We start from the raw sequence: 13,211 nt of genomic DNA, 5'->3' as shown, positions 1-13,211 counted from the left end.
TGAACCTGTGCCCCCTGCAGTGGAAGCATGGAGCCCTAACCACTGGACCGCCATGGAATTCCCAGACAGGAAACACTTTAGAACCCATTTTATAATGCCACTTGCAGCAACATGGATGGACCTAGAGATTATCATATAAAGTGAAGTAAGTCAGAAAGAAAAAGACAAATACCATATGATATCACTTACATGTGGAATCTAAAATACAACACAAATGAACATATCTATGAAACAGAAACAGACTCACAGACATGCGAACAGACTTGTGGTTGCCAAGGGAAGGGGGTGGGGGGGGAAGTATTAGGAGTTTGGGATGAGCAGAGGCAAACTATTATATATAGAATAGATAAACTACAAGGCCTTACTGTATAGCACGGGGAACTATACTCAATATCCTGTGATAAACCATAATGGAAAAGAATATGAAAAAGAATATATATGTGTATAACTGAGTCACTTTGCTGTAAAGCAGAAATTAACACAACATTGTAAATCAACTATACTTCAATAAAGTTTTTAAAAACCCACTAACACAACATTGTAAAGCAATTATACTCCAATAAAGATATTTAAAAAAATAAAATAAAAACCCATTTTATGAGGTCAATATTACTCTGATATCAAAACCAGACAAAGACATCACACAAGAAAGAAAACTACAGACCAATATTCGCATTCAATGTACACAAAATTTCTCAACAAAATACAAGCAAATCAAATCCAGCAACATGTAAAAAGAATAATGCACTTAAACATGGCAACTTTTATATGATATATATTTTACCACAATAAAAAATAGTAAAATAGGGGCTTCCCTGGTGGCGCAGTGGTTGAGAGTCCGCCCGCCGATGCAGGGGACACGGGTTCGTGCCCCGGTCTGGGAGGATCCCACATGCCGCGGAGCAGCTGGGCCCGTGAGCTATGGCCGCTGAGCCTGCGTGTCTGGAGCCTGTGCTCCGCAACGGGAGAGGCCACAACAGTGAGAGGCCCGCGTACCGCAAAAAAAAAAAAAAAAAAAAAGTAAAATAATAAAAAGAATTATACATCATGACTAAATGGGATTTATCTCAGGGATGCAAGGATGATCACATGATCAATCTCAGTAGGTGTGGGAAAAGCCATTAGACAAAATCCAAGTTCATGGACCCCTGGTTAAGAACACCTGTTCTGGAAAGTCTCTAAACATAGCAGATGTCAAATAATAGTGAAGAAACCCCCGAGGGCTAGAAGGTAAATTTAAAGGGTGCTACTGGGGAAAAAATGTTCTCTTGAATCTATTGGAAAAGTCTTCTTTTTTGTTTTTGTTTTGGGTTTTTTTGGCCGCATAGGATCATAGTTGTGGCAGTGGGATCTTCGTTGAGGCGTTTGGGCTTCTCTCTAGTTGCCGCACTTGGGCTCAGTCGTTGTGGCACTCGGGCTCTCTAGCTGTGGCACGCAGGCTCAGTAGTTGCATAGTGCAGGCTTAGTTGCCCTGCAGCATGTGGGACCTTAGTTCCCCTGCAGCATGTGGGATCTTAGTTCCCCGGCCAGGGATTGAACTTTCATCCCCTACATTGGAAGGCAGATTCTTAACTACTGGACCACCAGGGAAGTCCCTGGAAAGAGTCTTCTTGAATCTACCTTGATCATGAACAATGACAGCGTCAATGATTTCTCTGAGATCTAAGAGGAGTACATAGTATAAACTTTTAAAGTGTAGGTGTGTGTATTCCTTCTTTGCTACAGGCATAATTGTTCACCTGCTAGATGGGCATGTGTATTTTTGTGGTACCATAATTAAAGGGCCTTTGAATGGCTTGGAGATTTAGGGCAAGTGCTTTAGACTTAGATTTAACAGTAGCTGTGTTATAGCAGCTCAGTGATTTAAATTTTAGGCCTCAGAATTCTTTTAGCTTTTATTCATATCTGAAATTAGGATTCTAACACCATAAGATGAGAATTTTAAAAAATAATACCTATGAAGTATTTAGTACCTGGGCCACGGAAGTATTCATCACGATAAACAACATCCAAGGTGGTGTAAATCATGGGTCTGTCTTGGGACTGTTACGTCTGCCGCTTAGATAGATTGATGTCAGGCCAGAGGGCTTCATAATCACAAGTTAAAGGGACTAATACCCTGGTTTAAGGACTAGACTTGTTGCTCGAATAACCTGGAAAACTGAAGAATAAATGGGCATAGAATGAAATTTATTTGGACAACTTTAGCAGTTGTGCATTTAAAGGAAACACATAAACGACGCGAAGAAAAGACGGCACTGGCCGGGTGTTGCCAAAACAGAGGATTTTGCAGGGCAAGTCCTCTGCCTGTATTTTGGGGACTTGCCAAGGGGTGATTTTGTTCACGTAGGGGCAGAGCTTGAGCTTCCTTTGGCTCTGGCTAAATGCTATAAATACTGTCACATCCTTAAATCTGTGTAAATGGTTTCAAAAACTGCTTAAAGATGTAATTATTAGTTGAGGGTGCAAGCCCAAATATTTCCGTGGGTAAAACAACTGAGGGAGGCCTTTTGGTCTCTTGCAGAGAGAAGGGGGCCTGTCATCAGAAGGCACACCCTGTCCAAAAGTATTTATGTTCAAAACATTTCAGAAACATCAACCAGCCAAACAAATAGGTTGTGGAGGCCTCAGTCCCGCGCAAGCAGCTTATAATCTCTGATCAGTGGAACAAGCATAGATTAAGTGTTTCTCTTTTGTATCCCTGAACCCATAGATGGTCTTTTCCCTTCCAATCAGATAAATACTTGGCAGGAACTGAACTGCTAAAAGCTCTGAATTGTAGCATCGCAGAATCCTTAGAGTTGCTTGTCTTTTCCCCGTTTCTGGTTGCTTCCAGTTCCCTTCACAAATTCTTCCCCCTCCTTTTTTTTTCCTAGCTAACACTCAGCTGCTATTTAGAATAAGATGGTATTTGACCAACTCTTTTTTTTTTTTTCATCTTCTTTTCTAAGCACTTAATGCCTCAAACACTTCAATGTGTTCTGGCCCAAGAGCGCCCTCCTCTGTCAAGCAGTCACCAGGCCCTGATTTCTTTTCCCTTCCTTCCATCTTCGGAGTGGCTCCCAACCACCTGTGCCAAAGGGGCGCATGTGACAGAACCATCTCCAGCCCTCGGTGCTATTGACTTCTCATCTGGAACTCTTGGTTTCCTTTGATAGCAAATTCTTTGCCTTTATGAAAGTTATTTACTTCTGAAAAGTATTCAAAGAATGATCAAAGAAAATCAGTTACGCTATTAATAAACTTAGACACTTCTCCTTACAGGCTGAATGAATAAAATAAGCAGAAGTGACAATAAGGATTGTAATCTGAAAGCACTCCAGTGATGCAGCGTTAGAGGGTAATTAATTCTTAAAAAGGTAAAAGCATGACTCTCATGCAAATAATAAATGGTCATCATTAATCTGTGAGTTATTTATTATTAACTATTATTAATTCACGATGGAATCAGTAAGATATTACAACTGTTTTTTTTTATATCTTTATTGGAGTATAATTGCTTTACAATGGTGTGTTAGTTTCCGCTTTATAACAAAGTGAATCAGTTATACATATACATATGTTCCCATATCTCTTCCCTCTTGCGCCTCCCTCCCTCCCACCCTCCCTATCCCACCCCTCTAGGTGGTCACAAAGCACCGAGCTAATCTCCCTGTGCTATGCGGCTGCTTCCCACTTCCCCCTCCCTGGGTCCTCAAGTCCATTCTCTAGTAGATCTGCGTCTTTATTCCCATCCTGCCCCTAGGTTCTTCATGACCTTTTTTTTTTTTTAGATTCCATACATATGTGTTAGCATACGGTATTTGTTTTTCTCTTTCTGACTTACTTCACTCTGTATGACAGACTCTAGGTCCATCCACCTCACTACAAATAACTCAATTTCGTTTCTTTTTATAGCTGAATAATATTCCATTGCATATATGTGCCACATCTTCTTTATCCATTCATCTGTCAATGGACACTTAGGCTGCTTCCATGTCCTGGCTATTGTAAATAGAGCTGCACAGGGAGATCAGCTCGGTGCTTTGTGACCACCTAGAGGGGTGGGATAGGGAGGGTGGGAGGGAGGGAGACGCAAGAGGGAAGAGCTATGGGAACATATGTATATGTATAACTGATTCACTTTGTTATAAAGCAGAAACTAACACACCATTGTAAAGCAATTATACCCCAATAAAGATGTTAAAAATAAATAAATAAATAGAGCTGCAGTGAACGTTGTGGTACATGCCTCTTTTACAACTGGTTTTTATAGTCTCTCCCTGACAAAATTCCTCTCAGTTGCCATGAACAGGATCGTTTGCACTGCTGTGAACAGGAATCATTTGTATCACTATTAGTTTTCTGCAAGTTAACTTCTACCTTAACGGAGTTGTAAAATAGCCTAGTGAAAAACAAAGATGTTCAACTCTATAGAATAAAACAACCCTGCAAAGATCATAATCCGGCATTCCACTGAAGAGATGTTCTGTGGCCTCTCTTGCCCTTCCAGCATCTTTCACAGCTTTTCCCGTCAGTGGTGATCATTTTATTAACATCTCTCCATCTCGTCTTCACCCCTATCCCATGCTTCCTCCCCCAACCCACAAGGAATCCTAGGCTTGGATAAAGGGTGTCTGTGTGTATTATGGACTGTGTGAAAATGTTGGGAAGCTTGTAAATATTTTACAAGGATGTGGAGAGGAAAAAAAAAGGCTGACCTAGTAATAGAGCTTAAATGCTGCATGCAAAGTGTTCTTTAAAGGGCAGTTTCTCGTGTTCTGTATCTCACAGAAGCACAGAGAGTTCAAGCATTTGTGTTGTGATAGGAATAGTTAGTTTTGATTTTAAAAGCAGAGTAGCCTTCAGGAGTTTGGTTTAGGAAGCTTAAGTTGTTTCATTTCAAAGTTCTTTTTTTCCTAGAATAATGCAGATTCCCCCCGCCCAAAAGGAACCCTGGGCTTCATAAGCCATTGCTATAGTAGGTCAGGAAAACAGTCATGCTGATGTACTGAGGCACAGCGTGGGAGAGTGGAAGGAACTTAGGTAGAATTCTGGAGATTCAACCACACATCAAGAAAAGCCAAATAATTTGGAGATGAGAATAATGGGGATCAATGGCGAAGGAAAAAAGTAAAGTGGTTTTTAGCATAAATCAAGGCCTCGAGAAGTGTCTTGTCCTCTGGAAACTGGAGTCATCTCCAGAGATGAGGCGGTGACTAGGAATCAGATCTGCCATCAGATTCCAGGTTCAAGACAGAGTCCTCCTCAAGAAGTGGACAAATGCATAAATGACAACAATAGAGGTGGACGTGAGATGGGTACAATAAAATGCTACCTGAAGACAGAGGAGCAGCTGTGGAGCCACGACCACACGAGGAAGGCTGGAAAGGGAAGTGGTTTGTGGGGGAACATGATGAGTTTGGTTTGGGACCTATTTACGACCTGGTAGGGCTTCTACGTGTCTTATATTTATGTGTATCAGCTCCATCTTTTTCCTGTTCCCCCTTCTGCTTCAATCTTGCCGTCAAGTTTAAATCTCTCTTGAAGAATGGAAACAATAACTTGGTTTTCTTTGATCTGCCCTCACAAACCAAGCAAAATGCCTTACACATAGAAGATACTTAATAGATGTTGAATGGATGGGTGGATGGATGGATGGGTGGATGGATATTCAAATGTTCTTGAGCAGGGGGGTTACCTTTGCTTCTTGGAGTTCCTTAGAGCAAAGTGGGACAGGACAGGAGAGCAGAGGTTGGAAAGAGTTGGGATCTTATGGGGACAACAAACAGACAGATGTAAGAGGTCAGAAAGAAGAGTTGGCAGAACATAAAAATAAGTTGTGTTTCGAGAAGTAAGGAAAAAGAGTCAAGATGGCTAGACGGTCTACTTGGTGTGCAAATAGCAAAGTAGTTTTATATTTAAAAACTGTGAAATTAAAGTTTAACCCCATATTACTCAGTCATAAAAAGAAACGAAATTGAGCTATTTGTAATGAGGTGGATAGACCTAGAGTCTGTCATACAGAGTGAAGTAAGTCAGAAAGAGAAAGACAAATACCGTATGCTAACACATATATATGGAATTTAAGGAAAAAAAAATGTCATGAAGAACCTAGGGGTAAAACAGGAATAAAGACACAGACCTAGTAGAGAATGGACTTGAGGATATGGGGAGGGGAAAGGGTAAGCTGTGACAAAGCGAGAGAGTGGCATGGACATATATACACTACCAAACGTAAGGTAGATAGCTAGTGGGAAGCAGCCGCATAGCACAGGGAGATCAGCTCGGTGCTTTGTGACCGCCTGGAGGGGTGGGATAGGGAGGGTGGGAGGGAGGGAGACGCAAGAGGGAAGAGATATGGGAACATGTGTGTATGTGTGACTGATTCATTTTGTTGTAGAGCGGAAGCTAGCACACCATTGTGGGGCAATTATACTCCAATAAAGATGTTAGAAAAAAAAAAGTCTATAATAAATTTTGAGTTGATTTTCCTGTATGGTGTAAAAAAAAAAAAAAGTTTAACCCCAAATGACACAGAATTATATTGCTCCTAACATCACGTTAAAAGCCATTCCAGCTTGTTTGGACCTGTCTCTGACTGCTTGGCCTGGTGCAGTCATTTTTATTGCTCTAGATGGCATCTGTTTTCATTATCAAAGCAGGGACTTCCTGCCACGTCATCTTGAAGTCCAACCTCACTTGCACGACGTGCTGCTTTGTAATTAAATTAAAATCAGAGGATGTTTTGGATTAGAGGAATCTTCCTTCAACCAGACCCAAGGTTAGTAAGAGAGTGTGACCTGTCTGGGATCGAATTCCCTAATCCAAAACATCCGGAATAGTTCACTGGATTAATCTGCAACTCACTGGGAGGTTTTGGGTCCAATTGCTAAAGGTTTTCTGTCTGTTTCCATTACTCTTTTCAAGTCAGGTCAATATGCATTTATTCAGCTCTCTTATTGAAAATGATAGGAAAAGTATTACTGAGTCCCAAGAATAAAGAAAATGGCAGATAAAATGCAAGGAAAGGAAGAAAAGTAATGAGTGAATAAATAAGTTCACTCATGAATACAGAATTTATTCATGAATAAGTAAATTCATTCATCCAACAAATGAACTTACAGAGTTCTTATTTGTACCAGGCACTGAGCTAGGTAAGTGCTGTGCAATAGAGAGAGAAATATAAGCTACTGGTTCTGTTCCCCAGGAGTTTAGGATTTGTTTTATTTTTAATAAAAAAAAAATTGCCATTGGACAGTTTAAATTCAATTATATTGGTGTTTTAATCCAATCAAAAACTTCACAAAGAAATAACCTTGAACAATTTCTTTGAACATTCTGTGAGGGAAAAGGCTAACGACATCACACTGCACCACTGGATAGGATGTGTGTGTTTGGGTTGGATTGAATCCCAGGGCCCCTAGCCAGTAGGCTACAGGAAGAGAATTTTTTAAATCTATTTTACTGGCTATAGAAAATAATCCTCGGTACAGAGTATCAGGCACACTTTTTGCTTTGAGCATTGCCATGAGTCTATGTAGCTTTAGAAGGAATGACCTTTAGCAAAAACTAATTGACAGGGACTTCCCTGGTGGCACAGTGGTTAGGAATCCACCTGCCAATGCAGGCGACACAGGTTTGAGCCCTGGTCCGGGAAGATCCCACATGCCGCGGAGCAACTAAGCCCGTGAGCCACAACTACTGAGCCTGTGCTCTAGAGCCCAAGAGCCACAACTACTGAAGCCCACGCGCCTAGATCCCATGCTCCTCAACAAGAGAAGCCACTGCAATGAGAAGCCCGCACGCCACAACGAAGAGTAGTCCTTGCTCACTGCAACTAGAGAAAGCCTGCGCGCAGCAACGAAGACCCAAGGAGGCCAAATAAATAAATAAACTACTTAACAAGTAGGACCAAATATTCTTATAGTTTTGAAACACACTGAGAAAATTTCCACTTAATCCATCTATGCCCCAACCTTGGCTCCTTGTCGGTCAAACTGTAGTTCTTCAAAATTCAATGAAAGAAGGTATGGAAAGCAACAGAAATGCCATAACAGAGTGTTACTGAAAAGGTTTAGGGAGATGAGGCTGATGAACATTCATCCAGAAAGAACAGTCATGACATGGATGGCATCTGAGGGCTATTCCCCAAGCCCCTATGTCTTAGCTAGTTTGGGCTGCTATAACAAAGTACCACAGAGTTCGGCGGGGGCGGGAGCTTATAAACAACAGAAGTGTATTTCTCACAGTTCTGAAGGCTGGAAGTCTGAGAACAGGGTGCCAGCCTGGTCAGGTTCTGGTGAGAACGCTCTTCTGGTTGGCAGACTGTCAAACCCCCATTGTGTCCCCACGTGGTGGAAAGAGAGGGAGAGAGCTCTCTGGGGTCCCTTTTATAAAGGCACTAATCACTGCCCAAAGGCCCCATCTCCTAAAACCATCACATTGAGGGTTAGAATTTCAAAGTATGAATTTGGGAGAGACATTCAGTCGATTGAAACCCCCTCATTTCCTCCTGTTCCCACTAAAACCTAAGCTCCATGAAGGCAAGGACTTTGTTTGTCCTTGTTTTCTATTGTGTCTCCAGTGCTGAACAATGAATAGTACAGGGAGGGACTCCATTAGTATCTGCAGGGTGAATGAATGAGTCGGCTCTGCAGTCACCTCCAATGATGCATCCTGAGGACTCTCAGGAAGAGAAAGCACAGGACACTGGCCCCAGATAACTGAGGTGCACATCAAAGGAATGATTTCAGCGAGCCCAGACTCTTGATCTTCCCAGACATACTTGAGATGTCTGGTTTTCTTTAATTAACAGTAATCTTTTCATGTTCCGACTACCTGTTCTTTGTTGCAAAAACTCCTATATATCCTGGCTCCTCCATTACCTCTTCAGAGCAGTTTCCCAGAGTTATCTGAGAGGCTGTGTCCCCGGCTTAATTCCTCGGTTTTTTGGCCATGCTGCACGGCTTGCAGGATCTTAGTTCCCTTACCAGGGATTGAACCCGCACCCTCAGTAGTGAAAGCTTGGAGTCCTAACTACTGGACCACCAGGGAATTCCCAAGTCCTCAGTTTTGTCCGCCAAATAGAATACAATTCTCAGCTTTTAGGTTGCGTATTTTTTTCAGTCGACATAGTCAAGTTTTCTGAAAGGCACTAAGACCCTCACATCGTCCCCCAGACCCCCTTCCATCCTATCATCCTCACACACTACCTGCTCTACTACCATCTCCACTGAACCTCTATGATGAGGCCAGAGTGTAGAAAGGACAGCACTTCCCTTCCCACCCTGCCATCAACCCCATAAAAGGGAGGGGAGAGAGGGGGAGCCTGAGCAGTGATGTGGCCTCAGCATCAATCTTCTTCAAATTGTTGGAGAGGGCTTCCCTGGTGGCGCAGTGGTTAAGAATCCGCCGGCCAACGCAGGGGACAGGAGCTCGAGCCCAGGTCCAGGAAGATCCCACATGCCACAGAGCAACTAAGCCTGTGCGCCACAACTACTGAGCCTGCGCTCTAGAGCCTGTGAGCCACAACTACTGAGCCCACATGCTGCAACTACTGAAGCCCGTGTGCCTAGAGCCCGTGCTCCACAACAAGAGAAGCCACCCCAATGAGAAGCCCACGCACCGCAAAGAAGAGTAGCCCCTGCTCGCCACAACTAGAGAAAGCCCGTGCACAGCAACGAAGACCCAATGCAGCCGAAAATAAATAAATAAATAAATAAATAAATAAATAAATAAAAACTTGTAAATTGTTGGAGAGGAAGACAAGGGTCTTGGTCCAATGTGGCACCAACACCAACACGTATCCTGACTTGGCCATCCTGACTGTGGGTATATTTGTGAGAAACACCTACCCAAAGGTGAACTGAAATTGTCACTGTCTTGGAACCCTTGGGATGTGTCTCTCTGCAGTGACATAGGGAGGGAGGGAGAAAGAGGGCGGACGCAGAGGCCAGCAGTGATGGAATATGACCTTGAGGAGAAATGAGGGCACTGGATTTCTAGGTAGGAGGAGCTTGTGCACAGTGATGTTGTTGGGAGAGGTATGCCTGGGAGTCTTTTCTAGAAGCTATGTTTGCACAGAATGCATAGCTTTTACTCTCCTTGTGTGTTTACTTAGAGGAAAGGCTGATGGAGTTTGAGGTGGAGCCGTGGTGGTGTTGGTGGTGGTGGGACTTGAGCCCTATTGAGAAGAACCTGAGTTCTCCCCTGAGACAATAGCAGGTACGAAATGAGATCATTACAAGCACTGCCAGGAAGCTCGGAGATATTCAGTGCAGCGGCCCACGGAAAAGTCTGGAGTTTCTGCCTGGATTCCATTTGAACTGGGGCAGAAATGTAAAGATATAGCATTTGTTCCCATAGACTGATGTAGTGTAGAGCGTAACTTTTACGCATAGAAAAAAATAAAATGAAAAGTATAAGATATAAGACAGGGTGAAGGTTAAAAAAATTTCATGCTGATTAAGGGAAGAATCCAGATTTGTAAATAGGAAAAGAAGGCCTGTCAATTAAGTTAATAATGGAAGATAATTACAAATATTTTAAGAAGCTAGTGAAGCACAGTTGAGCAGTCGGGTGTGTGTGGTCAGGGAACAGGGAACGAAGAGAAAATCCTGACAGGAAAAAAATTCAGGAAGGAAACAACTAACTGTTGGAAAATGATTTCCACTCCTCATCTCAACTGTTTGAGTTAAAAGAAAGTAAGACCCGTGAAAGAACAACTATTTCCAAAGCAGTCATCCTCGGACATGCTTTGTATCGCAGATAACCCGGGTGGTACCAGGCTATCTTCAGAAGGTTCTGGCGTGTGATCTGGTCTGTTTGCAGTGAGTGGTGCTTTGTGCTCACCCTGCCCTTTTTACCCAGCTGCTTATAACGTGCAGAAAGTAAACCCTCAGAGAAACGGCCCCGCCGCCCAGCCCCTCTTCAGAGTCTATCGGATGAAGAGACGCAGAGCTCTGTTTTCTGCTGGCTGTGGTCACGCATGGCTGGAGGATTCATGGACAAGACCAACTGCTCCATCTGTATCTCAGAGTCACTGATTACCAAGAAAAGGACTCAGCCCAGAATCATGCAGAGGATAGAAAGTCCTCAGAGAGTGAGTCTGTTAGAGTAATCCGAACAATCAGAGCCATTCTTACCACATTCTGATTTCTCTGTTGCCCCTTTCAAATACAAGCCGTTCTCTAAGGCCCAAAGGGAACACTGTGAATGGTGCCTAAGATTTTTCATAATGTTAACATCTGAATGAAAGGACCAGATGTGACCTTAGAATGAAGGCAATGACCAGGGAGAAGGGCAGGGGTCAAGCGAATGCCCCAAATTTCAGGGATATTGATGTTTAAATATTTCTTTTTATTTTTACATGTTCACAGAATCTCAGATCTCAAACCGGAAAAGACCTTAGAGTTTATCCAGTCTGTCTTCCTGGCCAATGCAGGAATTATTTCTACCACCTTTTTAGTAGAGGAGCATCAGCCTCCTCTAGACACTTCTAGTCATTTCTTTGTGGGACAGCCTGTTCCGTTGTTGGGCAACTCTGATAGAAATTGCTTCTTCAGAGAGCCCCTAACTCTGATTCCCTCGTAACGTCTACCCAGGAGTGGTACTCATCTTCTTCCCCTTCCTCCATCCCTCTCACACCCTTACCCATCATATTCTTTCCCTTTTTTCCAGATGAAACAATTGCCCACGTGAATTTATTTCAAGACCTCCCGTCTTCCTAGTTACCCTCCTCTCACATCAATGAATGTGGTTTGTATTCACATTCCTTAAGATATGGTGCCCAAGACCAGCACTGTGCAATTTGACTATGGAATATGCGGGAGTGAGGGGCTATTACCCTTCCAATGTGGACATTCTTATGCTATTATCGGCACTTCGGATTGCATTAATCTTCATGGCTGCTACTTTTCCTGTTGTTTTTTACTAAACGTCTAAGAAGCACAGCTTGTTTTTTTTTTTTAATTAAATTCAGTCAAACTATTCTCTCTCATTCTATCCAATGGATTTTTAAAGCCAAACATTAAGTTGAGAACCTGACTGCTTGAGATCTTGGTATGTATTGGAAAATACTGTCCTGGGAGAAGGGATGGAACTTAGGGTGGGACCTGCTCTGCAGCCAGCTTCCCCTTCCACTGCCCCCAAGTCTCTGGGCAGGAACCTCGGAGCACCCGTGACCCCTTCATCCCTCATGAGTCACCAAGTTACTCGGTCTTATCAGTTCTACCTCTAAGTACCTTCCTTGTCTGTTCCCACTGTTGCCCTCACATGAGGTTCAGGTTCTCACATGAAATACTGCAGGATCTTTCTGAAATGCCAGTCCCGTCAGGGATTCTCTGCTCAAAATGTTTCAACGGCTTTCTGGCTCCTCTAAGACAAAGTCGAAATCCCCTCATAGAGCTTACAGGTCCCTTTGCAAGTCCCCCTCCATGTGCACCTGCACCCCATCTTGACGTCCTCCCGCACATCCACGTGGAGTCTTTCCAATGTGCTCGCTGGTCCCCGAGGCGCTCGGCTCCCTTCTGCTTGGAGGTCTTTGCTCGTACGTGCCAGGCCGTACTCTGAACGCTCTACACAAATTAACTCACTTCATCCTCACCACCACCCTCTGAAGTAATAATATTACTCCCATTTTACAGACGGGGATCTCATATGTTAAGTATTTTGCCTGGTGTCACGCAGTTAATAAGTTGTAGAGCAGGATGAGTCCCGTGACCCGAAATGCCCCCCCTTTCTTCCTCCTGGGTGAACTTCTACCCATCTTTCAAGACAGTTCAAGCACTGGCTTTTCTGGGAAGTCTGCCTATGCCCTGAACTTAACCCCAGATAGCACTTATCATTCTGGGATAATCGTTTGCTAAATGATCATCGCCCTCTAAGCAGCACATCCACGGAGATAGGCCCCTGTGCTTTCCTCACTGAGCCCCCAGAACCTATATTCTGTGCCGGGAATCTAATGAATGCTTTGATGAAAGGAATCATTAATGAATAAGTGAATTAACTACTTACAGGGTTCCTTCTGTAGTTGTAATATGGCGTCATAGCCATTTACCAAATTGTTAATTTTGGGCCATCAGTTTTTCCTGTAATGCGTACAAAAATCTGGCCAAAGCTTAATTGTAGATCAATTCTTAGTTTTCTTAAGAAAGAATTAAGGAGGGCTTCCCTGGTGGCGCAGTGGTTGAGAGTCCGCCTGCCGATGCAGGGGACACGGGTTCGTGCCC

At 43.2% G+C, this 13,211-nt stretch overlaps 1 protein-coding gene across 1 annotated transcript in view; it reads right to left on the bottom strand.

The window, feature by feature from the left end:
• The window catches only part of LOC132413627 (ATP-binding cassette sub-family C member 4-like), a 166,363-nt gene that overhangs the window by 144,506 nt on the left and 8,646 nt on the right, over positions 1-13,211 (bottom strand). The window lies entirely within an intron of this gene.

Source organism: Delphinus delphis, chromosome 18 (assembly GCF_949987515.2).
Source record: "Delphinus delphis chromosome 18, mDelDel1.2, whole genome shotgun sequence".
Classification (NCBI taxonomy): Eukaryota; Metazoa; Chordata; class Mammalia; order Artiodactyla; family Delphinidae; genus Delphinus; species Delphinus delphis.
The sequence above is the reverse complement of the archived record's forward strand: the minus strand, read 5'-3'. Positions and strand labels throughout refer to the sequence as shown.